Source organism: Lissotriton vulgaris, chromosome 5, assembly GCF_964263255.1.
Source record: "Lissotriton vulgaris chromosome 5, aLisVul1.2, whole genome shotgun sequence".
Classification (NCBI taxonomy): domain Eukaryota; kingdom Metazoa; phylum Chordata; class Amphibia; order Caudata; family Salamandridae; genus Lissotriton; species Lissotriton vulgaris.
This window is the reverse complement of record NC_141693.1, coordinates 1,934,746,870-1,934,766,441: the sequence shown is the minus strand read 5'-3', so window position 1 is coordinate 1,934,766,441 and position 19,572 is coordinate 1,934,746,870. Positions and strand designations below refer to the sequence as shown.

Sequence of the window (19,572 nt, the reverse complement as noted above, 5' to 3'; positions counted from 1 at the left end):
GCACCAGTTGTTTTACAACCAGTGAGCAGTAGCACCACGTCAAGGTTTTGACCATTGCTGCTGACCATTCACACCATTCATATGGGGGTCTTTAGGTAGTGGGGGGTGGGGGCATGGTGTCCTAGACAGAAAAAAACAGGCTCCCAGGAGGAGGTGGTTGAATGGTGTGAATGGTCAGTAGCAATGGTCAGAACCTTGACGTGGTGCTACTGCTCACTGGTTGTAACACAACTGGTGCTAATCTGACCTTTTGTGTGCATGGAGTGCAAGTGGAGTGTCCTAAGTGGGGATCCGTAGGTCACGCTTGTCCGAGGGCGCCTAGAGGCGGAGCTTCAGATGCCCCAGCGGGACCACCCGTCGTACTGGTTGCAACACTACTGGTGCTAATCTGGCCTTTTGTGTGCATGGAGTGTAGCTGGAGTGTCCTGGGTGGGGATCCCTACGTCACGCTCTTTCGACGGCACCTGGAGGCGGAGCTTCAGATGCCCCCGCAGCACCACCTGTCGCACATCAACCTCAAGAGCTTGCTCTTCAGATGAATTCAGCACTCGGTCTGACCCTACAACCAGTGCGACGGGTGATGTCCTACGGGGCCATCTGAAGCTCCACCTCCAGGTGCCTTCGGAAGAGCGTGACATACGAATCACCACCCAAGACACTCCGGCTGCACTCCATGCACACAAAAGTCAGATTAGCACCAGTTTTGTTACAACCAGTGAGCAGTTGCACCACGTCAAGGTTTTGACCTTTGCTACTGATCATTCACACTATTCATATGGGGGCCTTTAGGTAGTGGGGGGTGGGGGCATGGTGTCCTAGACAGAAAAAAACAGGCTCCCAGGAGGAGGTGGTTGAATGGTGTGAATGGTCAGTAGCAATGGTCAGAACCTTGACGTGGTGCTACTGCTCACCTGTTGTAACACAACTGGTGCTAATCTGACCTTTTGTGTGCATGGAGTGCAAGTGGAGTGTCCTAAGTGGGGATCCGTAGGTCACGCTCGTCCGAGGGCGCCTAGAGGCTGAGCTTCAGATGCCCCAGCGGGACCACCCGTCGTACTGGTTGCAACACTACTGGTGCTAATCTGGCCTTTTGTATGCATGGAGTGTAGCTGGAGTGTCCTGGGTGGGGATCGATCCCTACGTCACGCTCTTCCGAGGGCACCTGGAGGCGGAGCTTCAGATGCCCCCGCAGCACCACCTGTCGCACATCAACCTCAAGAGCTTGCTCTTCAGGTGAATTCAGCACTTGATCTGATCCTACAACCAGTGCGACGGGTGATGTCCTACGGGGTCATCTGAAGCTCCACCTCCTGGTGCCTACGGAAGAGCGTGACAAACGAATCCCCACCCAGGACACTGCGGCTGCACTCCATGCACACAAAAGTCAGATTAGCACCAGTTGTGTTACAACCAGTGAGCAGTAGCACCACGTCAAGGTTTTGACCATTGCTGCTGACCATTCACACCATTCATATGGGGGTCTTTAGGTAGTGGGGGGTGGGGGCATGGTGTCCTAGACAGAAAAAAACAGGCTCCCAGGAGGAGGTGGTTGAATGGTGTGAATGGTCAGTAGCAATGGTCAGAACCTTGACGTGGTGCTACTGCTCACTGGTTGTAACACAACTGGTGCTAATCTGACCTTTTGTGTGCATGGAGTGCAAGTGGAGTGTCCTAAGTGGGGATCCGTAGGTCACGCTCGTCCGAGGGCGCCTAGAGGCGGAGCTTCAGATGCCCCAGCGGGACCACCCGTCGTACTGGTTGCAACACTACTGGTGCTAATCTGGCCTTTTGTATGCATGGAGTGTAGCTGGAGTGTCCTGGGTGGGGATCCCTACGTCACGCTCTTCCGAGGGCACCTGGAGGCGGAGCTTCAGATGCCCCCGCAGCACCACCTGTCGCACATCAACCTCAAGAGCTTGCTCTTCAGATGAATTCAGCACTTGGTCTGATCCTACAACCAGTGCGACGGGTGATGTCCTACGGGGTCATCTGAAGCTCCACCTCCAGGTGCCTACGGAAGAGCGTAATGAACGAATCCCCACCCAGGACACTCCGGCTGCACTTCATGCACACAAAAGTCAGATTGGCACCAGTTGTGTTACAACCAGTTAGCAGTAGCACCAGGTCAAGGTTTTGACCATTGCTACTGACCATTCACACCATTCATATGGGGGTCTTTAGGTAGTGGGGGGTGGGGGCATGGTGTCCTAGACAGAAAAAAACAGGCTCCCAGGAGGAGGTGGTTGAATGGTGTGAATGGTCAGTAGCAATGGTCAGAACCTTGACGTGGTGCTACTGCTCACTGGTTGTAACACAACTGGTGCTAATCTGACCTTTTGTGTGCATGGAGTGCAAGTGGAGTGTCCTAAGTGGGTATCCGTAGGTCACGCTCGTCCGAGGGCGCCTAGAGGCGGAGCTTCAGATGCCCCAGCGGGACCACCCGTCGTACTGGTTGCAACACTACTGGTGCTAATCTGGACTTTTGTGTGCATGGAGTGCAGCTGGAGTGTCCTGGGTGGGGATCCCTACGTCACGCTCTTCCGAGGGCACCTGGAGGCAGAGCTTCAGATGCCCCAGCGGCACCACCTGTCGCACATCAACCTCAAGAGCTTGCTCTTCAGATAAATTCAGCCCTCGGTCTGACCCTACAACCAGTGCGACGGGTGATGTCCTACGGGGTCATCTGAAGCTCCACCTCCAGGTGCCTACGGAAGAGCGTGACGAACGAATCCCCACCCAGGACACTCCGGCTGCACTCCATGCACACAAAAGTCAGATTAGCACCAGTTTTGTTACAACCAGTGAGCAGTTGCACCACGTCAAGGTTTTGACCTTTGCTACTGATCATTCACACTATTCATATGGGGGCCTTTAGGTAGTGGGGGGTGGGGGCATGGTGTCCTAGACAGAAAAAAACAGGCTCCCAGGAGGAGGTGGTTGAATGGTGTGAATGGTCAGTAGCAATGGTCAGAACCTTGACGTGGTGCTACTGCTCACCTGTTGTGACACAACTGGTGCTAATCTGACCTTTTGTGTGCATGGAGTGCAAGTGGAGTGTCCTAAATGGGGATCCGTAGGTCACGCTCGTCCGAGGGCGCCTATAGGCTGAGCTTCAGATGCCCCAGAGGGACCACCCGTCGTACTGGTCGCAACACTACTGGTGCTAATCTGGCCTTTTGTATGCATGGAGTGTAGCTGGAGTGTCCTGGGTGGGGATCCCTACGTCACGCTCTTCCGAGGGCACCTGGAGGCGGAGCTTCAGATGCCCCCGCAGCACCACCTGTCGCACATCAACCTCAAGAGCTTGCTCTTCAGGTGAATTCAGAACTTGGTCTGATCCTACAACCAGTGCGACGGTTGATGTCCTACGGGGTCATCTGAAGCTCCACCTCCAGGTGCCTACGGAAGAGCGTGACGAACGAATCCCCACCCAGGGCACTCCGGCTGCACTCGATGCACACAAAAGTCAGATTAGCACCAGTTGTGTTACAACCAGTGAGCAGTAGCACCAGGTCAAGGTTTTGACCATTGCTACTGACCATTCACACCATTCATATGGGGGTCTTTAGGTAGTGGGGGGTGGGGGCATGGTGTCCTAGACAGAAAAAAACAGGCTCCCAGGAGGAGGTGGTTGAATGGTGTGAATGGTCAGTAGCAATGGTCAGAACCTTGACGTGGTGCTACTGCTCACTGGTTGTAACACAACTGGTGCTAATCTAACCTTTTGTGTGCATGGAGTGCAAGTGGAGTGTCCTAAGTGGGTATCCGTAGGTCACGCTCGTCCGAGGGTGCCTAGAGGCGGAGCTTCAGATGCCCCAGAGGGACCACCCGTCGTACTGGTTGCAACACTACTGGTGCTAATCTGGCCTTTTGTGTTTATGGAGTGCAGCTGGAGTGTCCTGGGTGGGGATCCCTACGTCACGCTCTTCCGAGGGCACCTGGAGGCGGAGCTTTAGATGCTTCCGCGGCACGACCTGTCGCACATCAACCTCAAGAGCTTGCTCTTCAGATGAATTCAGCACTTGGTCTGACCCTAAAACCAGTGCTACGGGTGATGTCCTACGGGGTCATCTGAAGCTCCACCTCCAGGTGCCTACGGAAGAGCGTGACATACGAATCCCCACCCAGGACACTCCGGCTGCACTCCATGCACACAAAAGTCAGATTAGCACCAGTTGTGTTACAACCAGTGAGCAGTAGCACCACGTCAAGGTTTTGACCATTGCTACTGACCATTCACACCATTCATATGGGGGTCTTTAGGTAGTGGGAGGTGGGGGCATGGTGTCCTAGACAGAAAAAAACAGGCTCCCAGGAGGAGGTGGTTGAATGGTGTGAATGGTCAGTAGCAATGGTCAGAACCTTGACGTGGTGCTACTGCTCACTGGTTGTAACACAACTGGTGCTAATCTGACCTTTTGTGTGCATGGAGTGCAAGTGTAGTGTCCTAAGTGGGGATCCGTAGGTCACGCTCGTCCGAGGGCGTCTAGAGGCGGAGCTTCAGATGCCCCCGCGGGACCACCCGTCGTACTGGTTGCAACACTACTGGTGCTAATCTGGCCTTTTGTGTGCATGGAGTGTAGCTGGAGTGTCCTGGGTGGGGATCCCTACGTCACGCTCTTCCGAGGGCACCTGGAGGCGGAGCTTCAGATGCCCCCGCAGCACCACCTTTCGCACATCAACCTCAAGAGCTTGCTCTTCAGATGAATTCAGCACTTGGTCTGATCCTACAACCAGTGCGACGGGTGATGTCCTACGGGGTCATCTGAAGCTCCACCTCCAGATGCCTACAGAAGAGCGTGACGGAACGAATCTCCACCCAGGACACTCCGGCTGCACTCCATGCACACAAAAGCCAGATTAGCACCAGTTGTGTTACAACCAGTGAGCAGTAGCACCACGTCAAGGTTTTGACCATTGCTACTGACCATTCACATCATTCATATGGGGGTCTTTAGGTAGTGGGGGGTGGGGGCATGGTGTCCTAGAAAGAAAACAAAAGGCTCCCAGGAGGAGGTGGTTGAATGGTGTGAATGGTCAGTAGCAATGGTCAGAACCTTCACGTGGTGCTACTGCTCACGGGTTGTAACACAACTGGTGCTAATCTGACTTTTGTGTGCATGCAGTGCAGCCGGAGTGTCCTGGGTGGGGATTCGTTTGTCACGCTCTTCCGTAGGCACCTGGAGGCGGAGCTTCAGATGACCCCGTGGGTCACCACACGTTGCACTGGTTGTAATTGTAATTGTAAATGTAATTGTAGTTAAATTTGTAGAGCGCATTATCACCCAGGGGTCTCTATGCGCTGTATGGAGGGTGCACCTAAGCCAGGAGAGGTAGGCAGGTGGCTGCTTAGATATTGCCCCAAGCCTCTGAGAAAAGCAGCATCTTCAGCTTTTTCCTGAAAGGAAGGAGGTTAGCTTCCTTGCGGAGGCTTGCCGGGAGGCTATTCCACGCTTGGGGGTTAGAAGTCGAGAACGCTCTCCAGTCCATAGAGGACAACTTGAAACGGGGGCATACCAGTAGGTTGGCTTCTGCTGACCGAAGCGTCCTCCTGGGGACATAGTTGGTTGGGCGGTCCTTGATGTTCCTTGGGGCTTGGCCATACAGGGTTTTATGAGTGATGCGGAGCCCCTTAAACTTGATTCTCGGTCTGACCGGAAGCCAGTGTAGGTCGCGTAGTAGAGGCGTGGCATATGCCCGTTTTGGTTTTTTAAAGATCAATCTGGCTGTGTCATTCATAACAACCTGTAGTCTGGCCAGTAGTTGCTGTGAGATGCCAGAGTACAGAGAGTTGCCATAATCCAGGCGCGACAGGATCAAGGCTGATACTGCCCATCTAAGAGTGGCAAAGGTGAGGAACGGGGATAGTTTTCGCAGTTGTCTCAACAGTCCAACACAGGTTCCTACGACTGCCGACACCTGTTGTGCCATAGATAGCTTAGCATCAATCTTGATGCCCAGACTTTTTACGGCCATAGCTGGTTCAGGAAAAGGCCCAAGTTCCCTAGGCCAGAAGAGATCGTTCCAAGGGTTGTTGGGGTGTGGTGACCGCCAGTACCTGTTTTATCGGGATTTTTCTTTAGGGAGTTTGCCGCCATCCAGTTGCCAGTGAATTTTAGAATGTTTTGCATCTTTAGGTGAGCTGATGGTGAACTGTCAATCTGGGCGATAGTTTGGGTGTCGTCAGCGTAGTTATAAATCCGACACTCCAGCTGGTTTAGTGCGGAGATTAGAGGCTGTAGATAGGCGTTAAAAAAAAGGGGCGAGAGTGCTAGGCCCTGCGGTACACCACATGAGAGAGTAGCTGGATTAGATGCCAGATCGGCTAGTTGGACTCTCTGGGAAATGGTCTTTAAGAAAGGAGGTGAGCCAGGCAAGCGCTAAGCCCTGGATTCCCAGATCTGTAATCCGCGACAATAGTTGGGAGTAATTGACCGTGTCAAATGCCGCGGATAGGTCTAACAATACCAGGGCACATGGCGTTTTCTTATCAGCTCTAATTCTCAGGTCATTCAGCAAGGAAAGCATGACTAATTCCGTACTGTGATGGGCCCTGAAGCCGGCCTGATTCGGTTCTAGGAGGTGGTTAACTGCAAGGTGGTGAGAAAGAGACTAGAACTTGCTGTTCAAGTATTTTGGCCAGGAATGGCAGCTGAGAGATTGGCCAAAAATGTGTCAGGTTTGTGGTGTCTGCACCCGGTTTCCTCAATAGTGGGATAACCAGGGCCTCCTAAAGCTTACCGGGACAAGCCCTGATTCTAGGGATTGGTTACAGAGAGAAAGTCAGATTAGCACCAGTTTTGTTACAACCAGTGAGCAGTTGCTCCACGTCAAGGTTTTGACCATTGCTACTGATCATTCACACTATTTATATGGGGGTCTTTAGGTAGTGGGGGGTGGGGGCATGGTGTCCTAGAAAGAAAAAAAAAGGCTCCCAGGAGGAGGTGGTTGAATGGTGTGAATGGTCAGTAGCAATGGTCAGAACCTTGACGTGGTGCTACTGCTCACTGGTTGTAACACAACTGGTGCTAATCTGACCTTTTGTGTGCATGGAGTGCAAGTGGAGTGTCCTAAGTGCGGATCCGTAGGTCACGCTCGTCCGAGGGCGGCTAGAGGCTGAGCTTCAGATGCCCCAGCGGGAACACCCGTCGTACTGTTTGCAACACTACTGGTGCTAATCTGGCCTTTTGTGTGCATGGAGTGTAGCTGGAGTGTCCTGGGTGGGGATCCCTACGTCACGCTCTTCCGAGGGCACCTGGAGGCGGAGCTTCAGATGCCCCCGCAGCACCACCTGTCGCACATCAACCTCAAGAGCTTGCTCTTCAGGTGAATTCAGCACTTGGTCTGATCCTACAACCAGTGCGACGGGTGATGTCCTACGGGGTCATCTGAAGCTCCACCTCCAGGTGCCTAGGGAAGAGCGTGACGAACGAATCCCCACCCAGGACACTCCGGCTGCACTCCATGCACACAAAAGTCAGATTAGCACCAGTTGTGTTACAACCAGTGAGCAGTAGCACCACGTCAAGGTTTTGACCATTGCTGCTGACCATTCACACCATTCATATGGGGGTCTTTAGGTAGTGGGGGGTGGGGGCATGGTGTCCTAGACAGAAAAAAACAGGCTCCCAGGAGGAGGTGGTTGAATGGTGTGCATGGAGTGCAGCCGGAGTGTCCTGGGTGGGGATTCGTTCGTCACGCTCTTCCGTAGGCCAATTCCTGGAAATGCCATTTTGAAGATTTTTGGCGGACAGGGGTCCGCTGGTGAGCCTGATTTCACCCGTCCCATGAGCGTAGTCAAATACTCCTTGGTAAGTGATGGCAGGGCAGTAAGGGGGTTAGAGAACATCGGGGTGGGATGGTCGGGCCTGTAGGACAAGGGAGCTTAGGAGTGCAGTGGATTTCTGTCAGGAGGTCATTTATTTTCCCCGAGAAGAAGGACTGGAATTCATGACAGTCTTCCTGGCCAAAGGAGGGTTTTTGCCCCTTGTCTTTCCTTAATTCATTCAGGACCCTGAAGGTTTCCTTCTGGGGACTGACTGATGCAGCGATCTTAGCCTCGTAGAATTCAGCCTTCCGTAATGTAATGGCCTTCTTATAGGAGGCGAACATTAATACATAGGCTGACTGGGCTCTAGGTTCGTAAGTTTTACGCCAGGCTCTCTCATACTGGCGAATTGATTGTATTAGCTCTCTGACTGCCTCATTGAACCAAGGTGCCCCTTTCCCTTTATTCACGATTCTGATCCTGCTGGGTGGTGCCACGAAATCTATGGCATCCTTGATCCTTCGTGAGAGGCTGACACTGTCAACATCTAAGTTTCCCTTCCGTGATGGAGGTGTACCAGGGTGGAGTAGGGAGGCTACTAACTCATCTGCATGAATCTTGTTCCAGCGTCGCAGTACTTTCCACTCCGGCCGAGTGTTAGCCGCTTTTTTGGGAGGGGGAAGTCGGCCCTGGATTAGATAATGGTCCGACCTGGAACAATCAGAGATGACAATGGGGTTAGACAGTGGGTGAGACGACCACACCGAATCAAGAGTGTGGCCCCTCATGTGCGTCGGAGCCTTGACGTGGTGCTACTGCGCACTGGTTGTAACACAACTGGTGCTAATCTGACTTTTGTGTGCATGGAGTGCAGCCGGAGTGTCCTGGGTGGGGATTCGTTCATCACGCTCTTCCGTAGGCACCTGGAGGCGGAGCTTCAGATGACCCCATGGGTCACCACACGTCGCACTGGTTGTAATTGTAATTGTAAATGTAATTGTGGTTAAATTTGTAGAGCGCATTATCACCCAGGGGTTTCTATGCGCTGTATGGAGGGTGCACCTAAGCCAGGAGGGGTAGGCAGGTGGCTGCTTAGATATTGCCCCAAGCCTCTGAGAAAAGCAGCATTTTCAGCTTTTTCCTGAAAGGAAGGAGGTTAGCTTCCTAGCGAAGGCTTGCCGGGAGGCTATTCCACGCTTGGGGGATAGAAGTCGAGAACGCTCTCCCGTCCATAGAGGACAAGTTGAAACAGGGGCATACCAGTAGGTTGGCTTCTGCTGACCGAAGCGTCCTCCTGGGGACATAGTTGGTTGGGCGGGCCTTGATGTATCTTGGAGCTTGGCCATACAAGGTTTTATGAGTGATGCGGAGCACCTTAAACTTGATTCTCGGTCTGACCGGAAGCCAGTGTAGGTCGCGTAGTAGAGGCGTGGCATATGCCCGTCTTGGTTTTTTAAAGATCAATCTGGCTGTGTCATTCATAACAACCTGTAGTCTGGCCAGTAGTTGTTGTGAGATGCCAGAGTACAGAGAGTTGCCATACTCCAGGCGCGACAGGATCAAGGCTGATACTGCCCGTCTAAGGGTGGCAAAGGTGAGGAGCGGGACAGTTTTCGCAGTTGTCTCAACAGTCAACACAGGTTCCTACGACTGCAGACACCTGTTGTGCCATAGATAGCTTGGCATCAATCTTGGTGCCTAGACTTTTTACGGCCATAGCTGGTTCTGGAAAAGGCCCAAGTTCCTTAGGCCAGAAGAGATCGTTCCAAGGGTTGGAGGGGTGTGGTCACCGCCAGTACCTCTGTTTTATCGGGATTTATCTTTAGGGAGTTTGCCGCCATCCAGTTAACAGTGAATTTTAGAATGTTTTGCATCTTTAGGTGAGCTGATGGTGAACTGTCAATCTGGACGATAATTTGGGTGTCGTCGGCGTAGTTATAAATCCGACACTCCAGCTGGGTTAGTGCGGAGATCAGAGGCTGTAGATAGGCGTTAAAAAGAAGGGGCTAGAGTGCTGAGCCCTCCGGTACACCACATGAGAGAGTAGCTGGACCATACACCAGATCGGCTAGTTGGACTCTCTGGGAACGGTCTTTAAGAAAGGAGGTGAGCCAGGCAAGAGCTGAGCTCTGGATTCCCAGATCCCTAATCGTCGACAGTAGTTGGGTATGATTGACCGTGTCAAATGCCGCGGATAGGTCTAACAATACCAGGGCACGTGGTGTTTTCTTATCAGCTCTTAGTCTGAGGTCATCCAGCACGGAAAGCATGACTAATTTAGTGCTGTGACGGGCCCTGAAGCTGGCCTGATTCAATTCTAGGAGGTGGTTATCTGCAAGGTGGTGAGAAAGAGACTAGAACGTACCGTTCAAGTATTTTGGCCATAAAGGGCAGTTGAGAGATTGGCCGAAAATTCTTCAGGTTCGTGGTATGTGCGCCTGGTTTCTTTAATAGCGGGATAACACGGGCCTCCTTAAAGCTAACCGGGACAAGCCCTGATTCTAGATATTGGTTAAGGAGAGAAAGTACCTCATCCTCAATTTCAGGAAATGCCATTTTTGGCGGACAGGGGTCCGCTGGTGAGCCTGATTTCACCCGTCCTATGAGCGTAGTCAAAGTCTCCTTAGTAAGTAATGGCAGGGCAGTAAGGGGGTTAGAGAACATCGGGTGGGATGGTCGTGCCTGTAGGACAAGGGAGCTTAGGAGTGCGGTGGATTTCTGTCAGGAGGTCGTTTATTTTCGCCGAGAAGAACGACTGGAATTCATGACAGTCTTCCTGGCCAAAGGAGGGTTTGTGCCCCTTGTCTTTCCTTAATTCATTCAGGACCCTGAAGGCTTCTTTCTGGGGATTGACTGCTGCAGCGATCTTAGCCTCGTAGAATTTAGCCTTCCGTAATGTAATGGCCTTCTTATAGAAGGCGAACATTAATACATAGGCTGACTGGGCACTAGGTTCGTAAGCTTTACGCCAGGCTCTCTCATACTGGCAAAGTGATTGTTTTAGTTCTCTGACTGCCTCATTGAACGAAGGTGCCCCTTTCCCTTTATTCATGATTCTGACCCTGCGGGGTGGTGCCGCGAAATCTATGGCATCCTTGATCCTTCGTGAGAGGCTGACACTGTCAACATCTAAGTTTCACTTCCGTGATGGAGGTGTACCAGGGTAGAGTAGGGAGGCTACTAACTCATCTACATTAATCTTGTTCCAGCTTCGCAGTATTTTCTACTCCGGCCGAGTGTTAGCCGCTTTTTGGGAGGGGGAAGTCGGGCCTGGATTAGATAGCGGTCTGACCAGGAACAAGGAGAGATGACAATGGGGCTAGACAGTGGGTGAGACTAAGCATGAGTGGGAAATCCGTTACGCTCTCGGATTTTGCGGATTTTTGGGAAATCCGCAATCCGCAAATTTTGCGGATTTCCCGCAAAATCCGCAAAAAAAAATCCGCGAACGTAACGGGTTCAAAAGTTGAACCCCCACTCATGCAACTATTTTACAATGGCGCCAGCAAGCTGCCAGCGCCGTTGTAAAATAGTTACAAAGTTAGCTTGCACAGGAACCACTAGATAAAACGAAGCAGGTGCTTCCTGTGCAAGCTAACTTTGTAACTATTTTACAACGGCGCTGGCAGCTTGCTGGCGCCATTGTAAAATAGTTACAGCCTTACACAGGTCACTCAAGGGACCCCTGCACCCTTCAGGGCGATTGCATAGTAACACACACATGGTCCCTCGAACTAGTTGATGCTCAAATTCAGTGACTCATTCATTAGCCCAAAAACAATCATGAGGGTCTTCGAGGCTGGACAGGTGTGCCTATTCCCAAATCTACTGTGGAAAATCAGCTGTGATGCTGGGTAGAGGGCGGCCTTTGCATGGTCGCTCGAACTAGTTGATGTTCAAAATCAGTGACTCATTCATTGGCCCAAAAACAATCATGAGCGTCTTCGAGGCTGGACAGGTGTGCCTCTTCCCAAATCTACTGTGGAAAATCAGCTGTGATGCTGGGTAGAGGCCTTTGCATCCTTGACTTTCATGAGCGCAATCCCTGTGCTGTTCCTGTGACCAGGAGCTTCTTTCTCTTCATATAATTGTGTTTGCACGGGTTGCTGCAAGTTCGCACGCGTTTTGTACAATTTCGCAATTTGCAAAATTGTACAAAACCCTCGCGAACTTGTAGAAACCCGTGCGAACATAAAAAAAATAATCCGCGCAGATTCGCGGATTTTGCGGATTTTGGCAATCCGCAAATTCGCAAATCCGCAAATTCGCAGATTGCCAATCCGCAAAATCCGCTCATGCCTAGGTGAGACGACCAGACCAAATCAAGAGTGTAGCTCCTCAAGTGCTTCGGACCCACCCCCATTTGGCGAAGTTTTAGAGAGGTGAGGAGCTCTTCCAGCTGCTTTGCCTGGCTGTCTTTCGGGGAGTTTTCCCAGTGGTTGTAACACAACTGGTGCTAATCTGGCCTTTTGTGTGCATGGAGAGCAGCTGATTGGGGATCCCAATTTCACACTCTTCCGTAGGCACCTAGAGGCAGAGCTTAAGCTGCCCCCGCGGGACACCACCAGACGCACTGGTTGTAACACAACTGGGGCTAATATGGCCTTTTGTGTGCATGAAGTGCAGCTGGAGTGTCCTGGGTGGCGAAGTTTTAGAGAGGTGAGGACCTCTTCCAGCTGCTTTGCCTGGCTGTCTTTCGGGGAGTTTTCCCAGTGGTTGTAATACAACTGGTGCTAATCTGGCCTTTTGTGTGCATGGAGAGCAGCTGGAGTGTCCTGATTGGGGATACGTAGGTCACGCTCTTCTGTAGGCACCTGGAGTCGGAGCTTCAGATGACCCCGTGGGACCACCCATCGTACTGGTTGTAACATAACTGGTGCTAATGTGGCCTTTTGTGTGCATGGAGTGCAGCAGGAGTGTCCTGGGTGGAGATCCATTTGTCACGTTCTTCCGAGGACACCTGTAGGCGGAGCTTCAGATGACCCCGCGGAACCACCCGTCGCACATCAACATCAAGAGCTAGCTCTTCAGATGAATTCAGCACTTGGTCTGATCCTACAACCAGTGCGACGGGTTGTGTCCCACAGGGTCAACTGAAACTCTGCCTCCAGGTGCCTACAGAAGAGCGTGACTAACGGATCTCCACTCAGGACACTCCACCTGCACTCCATGCGCACAAAAGTCAGATTAGCACCAGTTGCGTTACAACCAGTGAGCAGTAGCATCACGTCAAGGTTCTGACCATTGCTAATGACCATTCACACCATTCATATGGGGGTCAATAGGGGCTGGGTGGTGGGAGCATGGTGCCCAAGAAAAAAAAGGCTACCAGGAGGAGGGGGTGTTGGAGACGCCAGTATGAATGGTGTGAATGGTTAGTAGCAATGGTCAGAACCTTGACGTGGTGCTACTGCACACTGGTTGTAACACAACTGGTGCTAATCTGACTTTTGTGTGCATTGAGTACAGGTTGAGTGTCCTGAGTGGGGATCCGTAGGTGTCCCACTTCCATAGGCACCTTGAGGCGGAGCTTCAGATGCACCCTGCGGTACCACCCAACACACTGGTTATAACACTACTGGTGCTAATCTGGCCTTTTGTGTGCATGGAGTGCAGCTGGAGTGTCCTGGGTGGGAATCCGTTTGTCACGCTCTTCCATAGGCACCTGGAGGCAGAGCTTCAGATGACCCCATGGGACCACCCGTCGCACATCAACCTCAAGAGCTGGCTCTTCAGATGAATTCAGCACTTGGTCTGACCCTCTGTGCCCCCACTGTGCCTTGAGACCCCCGCAGGTGAGTAGCCGCACTTTACAAAGCCTGAGTGATTGATCACACTAGGCGGTCACCTGGTATTAATAAAATAGTCTTAGTGCTGCTTGGCTTGTTATTATAATTTACATACAGTCTTTGTAAAGCACTGTTTGCACATAGCTTTGTTTATCATAATTCCAATTGATTTATTTATCTAATAAAGCTATTTTTTCAAAGATGAATCACTTACTGGACATTGAAGTTATTGAGCGTCATTTACTGTACCATACCATCTGAGTTTGGATCACTGTCTCACCTCTGGAGTATGATTTAACTGTGCACTCACTTCCTAAAGGTAAGCAAGAGCCAAAAATGGACCCCCTGGCACCGGAAGTGTAGAAAGGGTGGGTCCTGCTGGATTTGATACTCTGAGGGAGGTTCTGGAGAAGCTTGGATCTCTTCCTTCTTGCCCTCAATGCCGGCCTGGTGATGCTACAGTTACATGATGTGTGTGTTCCTCTGGAGGTGTTTACCTTTGCAGTCAGGTGTGGTGGGTTGCTACTGGTATTGACAGCTGTGTAAGGGAGGCACCGGGTCTCAATGGTGATGCATGAGGGGAGTGGGACCCCGTGGACTTCTCTGAGTGCTGGAGTGATTGTGTCATACGAGCAAAGACCCCCGATGAGGGGCAGATACAAGCAGAAGTGTGGGACTGAGTGATGATCCTTGTGGTATGCCGCAGATGACTTTGGTGGCCCCTGATTTGAATGGGGGAAGTCGGACTCTTTGAGTTCTCCCAGCGAGGAACGAGATGATCCAGTCCAAGGCTTTTCCTTGTATGCTGATGTTGCTGAGGCGTTGTGTAAGGGTGCTGTGACAGACTGTGTCGAAAGCGGCGGAGAGGTCGAGAAGAATGAGGGCCACTGTTTCTCCGTTGTCCAGTAGTGTTCGGATGTCGTCTGTCGCTGCAATTAGGGCGGTTTCGGTGCTGTGTTTGGCTCGAAATCCTGACTGAGAGGGATCGAGGGAGTTGTTGGATTCAAGGAAGGAGGCGAGCTGGCTGTTGACGGCTTTCTCAATGACTTTGGCAGGGAATGGGAGGAGGGATATGGGGCGATAGTTTTAAGTTCAGAGGGGTCTGCTGAGGGTTTCTTCAGGAGGGCGCTGACTTCGGCGTGTTTCCAGCTTTCTGGGAAGGTAGCAGAGTTGAATGAGCAGTTGATGACATCGCGGAGATGGGGTGCGATGATGGAGTCTGCTTTGTTGAAGATGTGGTGGGGACAGGGGTCGGTTGGCGATCCGGAGTGGATTGAGTTCATTAGGCGGATGGTGTCTTCAGTGGTGATTGGGTTCCAGGCGCTGAGGTTGTTGGATGGCGGTGAAGGTTCTGATGGGGGTGGGGAGGATGGTTCGTGGGGAATATTCTCAAAGCTGTTGTGAATGTCGACAATTTTGTTGTAGAAGAAGGATAACGAGTCGCAGAGGTCTTGGGAGGGAGTATTGTCCTTTGAGGCTGCGGTGGGGTTGGTGAATTCTTTGATGATGTTGAAAAGTTCCTTGCTGTTATGGGCGTTGTTGTCGAGTCGATTCTTAAATGCTGATTTCTTGGTGGATCGAATCAGTTGGTGGTGTTTGCGGGTGGCTGCCTTGAAGGTGGTTTTGTTTTCGGTGCTTGGGATTTTTCTCCATGTTTTCTCTAGGGTGCAGCATAGCTTCTTGGATTTCTTAAGGTCATCATTGAACCAGGGAGCCTTTTTGTTACCTGAGTTGATCTGGTGGTTTTTCAGGGGTGCTAGTTCGTCAGCGCTGTGAGTGATCCATTGCTTGAGTTTGGTGGCAGCTTGGTTTGGGTCCAATGAGAGGGTGGGAGGGTTTTGGTTGAGTGATGTGAGGAGTTGGTCGGTGGTGATTTTGTTCCAGTTCCTTCGAGGAATAGGTTGTGGGTGGTTGTGGGTCGTGGTCTTTTTGTAGCTGAAAGTGAAAACAACTGTGGTCCGTCCAATGGAGAGCTGTGGTGTGATCGAACATCGAAGGAAATGTGTTTGCAGGAGGTGAAGATAGGGTCAAGCGTATGTCCGGCTACATGGGTGGGGGAGTCAACCAGTTGTTTGAGTCCGAGATTGGCCAGGTTGTCCAGAAGGGTGGTGGTGGTGTTGTCGTTTTTGTTTTTGTTTTCCAGGTGGAAGTTGAGGTCTCCTAGTAGAATGTAGTTCTCGGAGGCGAGGGCATGTGAGCTGATGAAGTCAGTGATGTCATCGCTGAATTGTTTACGGGTTCCACTAGGTCTGTAGATGAGGGTGCCTCTAAGTGTGGCCCTGGGGTCGGTGTGGATCTGGAAGTGGAGGTGTTCGGCAGTTGCCAGGATATCGTCGGAGCTGGTCGTGATTTTGATGGTGTTCTTATGGACGATGGTAATGCCTCCTCCTGTTTGATTGGTGCAGTCTTTTCGGATGATCTTGAAAGTGTCCGGGATGGCTATGGCGATGTCGGGTGCTGATGATGCTTTCATCCAGGTTTCTGTAAGGAAGGCGATGTCCGGTGACGCAGCGTCGAGTAGGTCCCAGAGTTCAGTGGCGTGTCTGTGGATCGAGCGGGTGTTTAGCAGGATGCACTTCAGGTCGTTAGAGTCGGAGCTGTGTTTGGAGGAAGTGGGTTTGGTGTGGGTTTTGATGCAGGCGTACTTGCAGAAGTGGCAGGTGAATGGACCGTGGGTACGTCCTGGGGCAGCCTCGTAGCATTGGGGTGTGCGTCCGGGGTTAAGGGCTAGGAGGGCGGCGGCGGTGTACGATATGCGGGAGGGGTACGATTTGCGGGGGCCAGGGGGTCTGGCGCTGGGCGCGGGCCAGGCGCGGACGGGCGAGACGGGCTTACCTTTGGTGCACCTTCGACGCGCATGGGGCGCAACCGCTGTGCGTGGCCACTGCGCGGGGAGACATCTGTCATACGTAGGTGTAAGGGGAGGGGCGAGGCAGGGTCAGCTGGGAGGCGGGCGCGGGGTGGAGCTACGTCCTGGGAGGCACAACAAGCCACAAAATGGTTGCAACTAGGGGAAAACGAAACTCGGCGAGCCTGGGGGCAAACAAAGCACAATCGAGCACAATCGGGCCAAATATATAAGCACTCTTCCAACAACAATGCGTATCCCCTACAGCGCAGCAAAGAGATGTATGCACGAACAATGCACAGATTCCAGCTGAAAATGTTACAAAGCGATCTATGCAGGCAGCGGCAGTATTGCGGGGGAAGGACGCGCTGTGTCTTCCATAGGCACCTGGAGGCGGAGCTTTAGATGAACCTATGGGACCACCCATCGCGCATCAACGTCAAGAGCTTGCTCTTCCGATGAATTCAGCATTGGGTCTGATCCTACAACCAGTGCAACGGGTGGTGTCCCACGGGTTCATCTGAAGCTCCACCTCCAGGTGCCTACGGAAGAGCGTGGCAAACGGATCCCCACCCAGGACACTCCACCTGCACTCCGTGCACACAAAAGGCCAGATTAGCACCAGTTGTGTTACAACCAGTGAGCAGTAGCACCACGTCAAGGTTCTTACCATTGCTACTGACCATTCACACCATTCATACGGGGGTCTATAGGGACTGGGGGGTGGAGGCATGGTGTCCAAGAAAAAAATAAAAGGCTTCCAGGGGGAGGGGGTGTTGTAGTGTCCAGAGAAGGGCACTCATTGACCCTCTACAGACAATCCCTGACCCTCAACAGATATTCTCCACCCATCTACAGACACTCCTTGACCTTCTATAGACACTCCCTGCCCCTCTAGAGACACTCTCTGACCTTCTACAGATACTCCCTGCCCCTCTACAGACACTCCCTGCCCCTGTGCAGACACTCACTGACCCTCTACAGACACTCCCTGCCCAAATACAGACATTCCCTGCCCCTCTACAGATACTCCCTACCCCTCTACAGACACTCCTTGCCCCTGCACAGACACTCCCAGCCCCTCTAGAGACACTTCCTGCCCCTCTACAGACACTCGGTGCCCCTCTACAGACACTCCCTGACCCTCTACAGACACTCCCTCACCCTCTACAGATACTCCCTGCCCCTCTACAGACACTCCCTGCCTCTCTACAGATACTCCCTGACCTTTTACAGACACTCCCTGCCCCTCTACAGACACTCCCTAACCTTCTACAGACACTCCCTGCCCCTCTACAGACAGTCCTGCCCCTATGTGGACACTGCCTGCCCCTCTACAGACGTTCCCCGCCCATCTACAGAAACTCCCTGCCCATCTCTGGACACTCCCTGCAACTCTACAGACATTCCCTGAACCTCTCTGGACCCACCCTGACCCTCTACAGACACTCCCTTCCTGGCGCTGTCTGGACACTCCCGGCCACTCTACAGACACTCCCTGAACCTCTATAGACAATCCCTGACCCTCAACAGATATTCTCCACCCATCTACAGACACTCCTTGACCTTCTATAGGCACTCCCTCACGCTCTACAGACACTCCCTGCAACTCTACAGACACTCCCTGAACCTCTCTGGACCCACCCTGACCCTCTACAGACACTCCCTTCCTGGCGCTGTCTGGACACTCCCGGCCACTCTACAGACACTCCCTGACCCTCTACAGACAATCCCTGACCCTCAACAGATATTCTCCACCCATCTACAGACACTCCTTGACCTTCTATAGACACTCCCTGCCCCTCTAGAGACACTCTCTGACCTTCTACAGATACTCCCTGCCCCTCTACAGACACTCCCTGTGCAGACACTCACTGACCCTCTACAGACACTCCCTGCCCAAATACAGACATTCCCTGCCCCTCTCGGGACACTCCCTGCCCCTCTACAGACACTCCCTCCGCACCTACAGTCACTTCCTGCCCCTCTACAGACACTCCCTGACCCTCTACAGACACTCCCTGCCCCTCTACAGACACTCCCAGCTCCTCTAGAGACACTTCCTGCCCCTCTACAGACACTCGGTGCCCCTCTACAGACACTCCCTGACCCTCTACAGACACTCCCTCACCCTCTACAGACACTCCCTGCCCCTCTACAGACACTCCCTGCCTCTCTACAGATACTCCCTGACCTTTTACAGACACTCCCTGCCCCTCTACAGACACTCCCTAACCTTCTACAGACACTCCCTGCCCCTCTACAGACAGTCCTGCCCCTATGTGGACACTGCCTGCCCCTCTACAGACGTTCCCCGCCCATCTACAGAAACTCCCTGCCCATCTCTGGACACTCCCTGCAACTCTACAGACACTCCCTGAACCTCTCTGGACCCACCCTGACCCTCTACAGACACTCCCTTCCTGGCGCTGTCTGGACACTCCCGGCCACTCTACAGACACTCCCTGACCCTCTACAGACAATCCCTGACCCTCAACAGATATTCTCCACCCATCTACAGACACTCCTTGACCTTCTATAGACACTCCCTGCCCCTCTAGAGACACTCTCTGACCTTCTACAGATACTCCCTGCCCCTCTACAGACACTCCCTGCCCCTGTGCAGACACTCACTGACCCTCTACAGACACTCCCTGCCCAAATACAGACATTCCCTGCCCCTCTCGGGACACTCCCTGCCCCTCTACAGACACGCCCTCCGCACCTACAAACACTCCCTGCCCCTCTACAGACTCACTGACCCTCTACAGTCACTTCCTGCCCCTCTACAGACACTCCCTGACCCTCTACAGACACTCCCTGCCCCTCTACAGACACTCCCTGCCCCTCTACAGACACTCCCTGCCCCTATACAGACACTCCCTGCCCCTCTAAAGACACTCCCTGCCCCTCTCTGGACACTCCCTGACCCTCTACAGACACTCCCTAATCCCTCTAAAGACACTCCCTGACCCTCTCTGGACACTCCCTGACTCTCTACAGACACTCCCTAATCCCTCTAAAGACACTCCCTGACCCTCTACAGACCCTCCCTGCCCCTCTACAGACACTCCCTACCCCTCTACAGACTACCTGGCCCGCTATAGACCCTCCCTGCCCCTCTACAGACACTCCCTGTCCCTCTACATACACTCCCAGACACTCTA

General features: G+C 52.7%; 1 long non-coding RNA gene across 1 annotated transcript in view; it reads right to left on the bottom strand.

Annotated features, from left to right (window-relative positions):
* The window catches only part of LOC147717792 (uncharacterized), a 294,743-nt gene that overhangs the window by 208,386 nt on the left and 66,785 nt on the right, over positions 1-19,572 (bottom strand). The gene's annotated exons all lie outside the window — the stretch shown is intronic.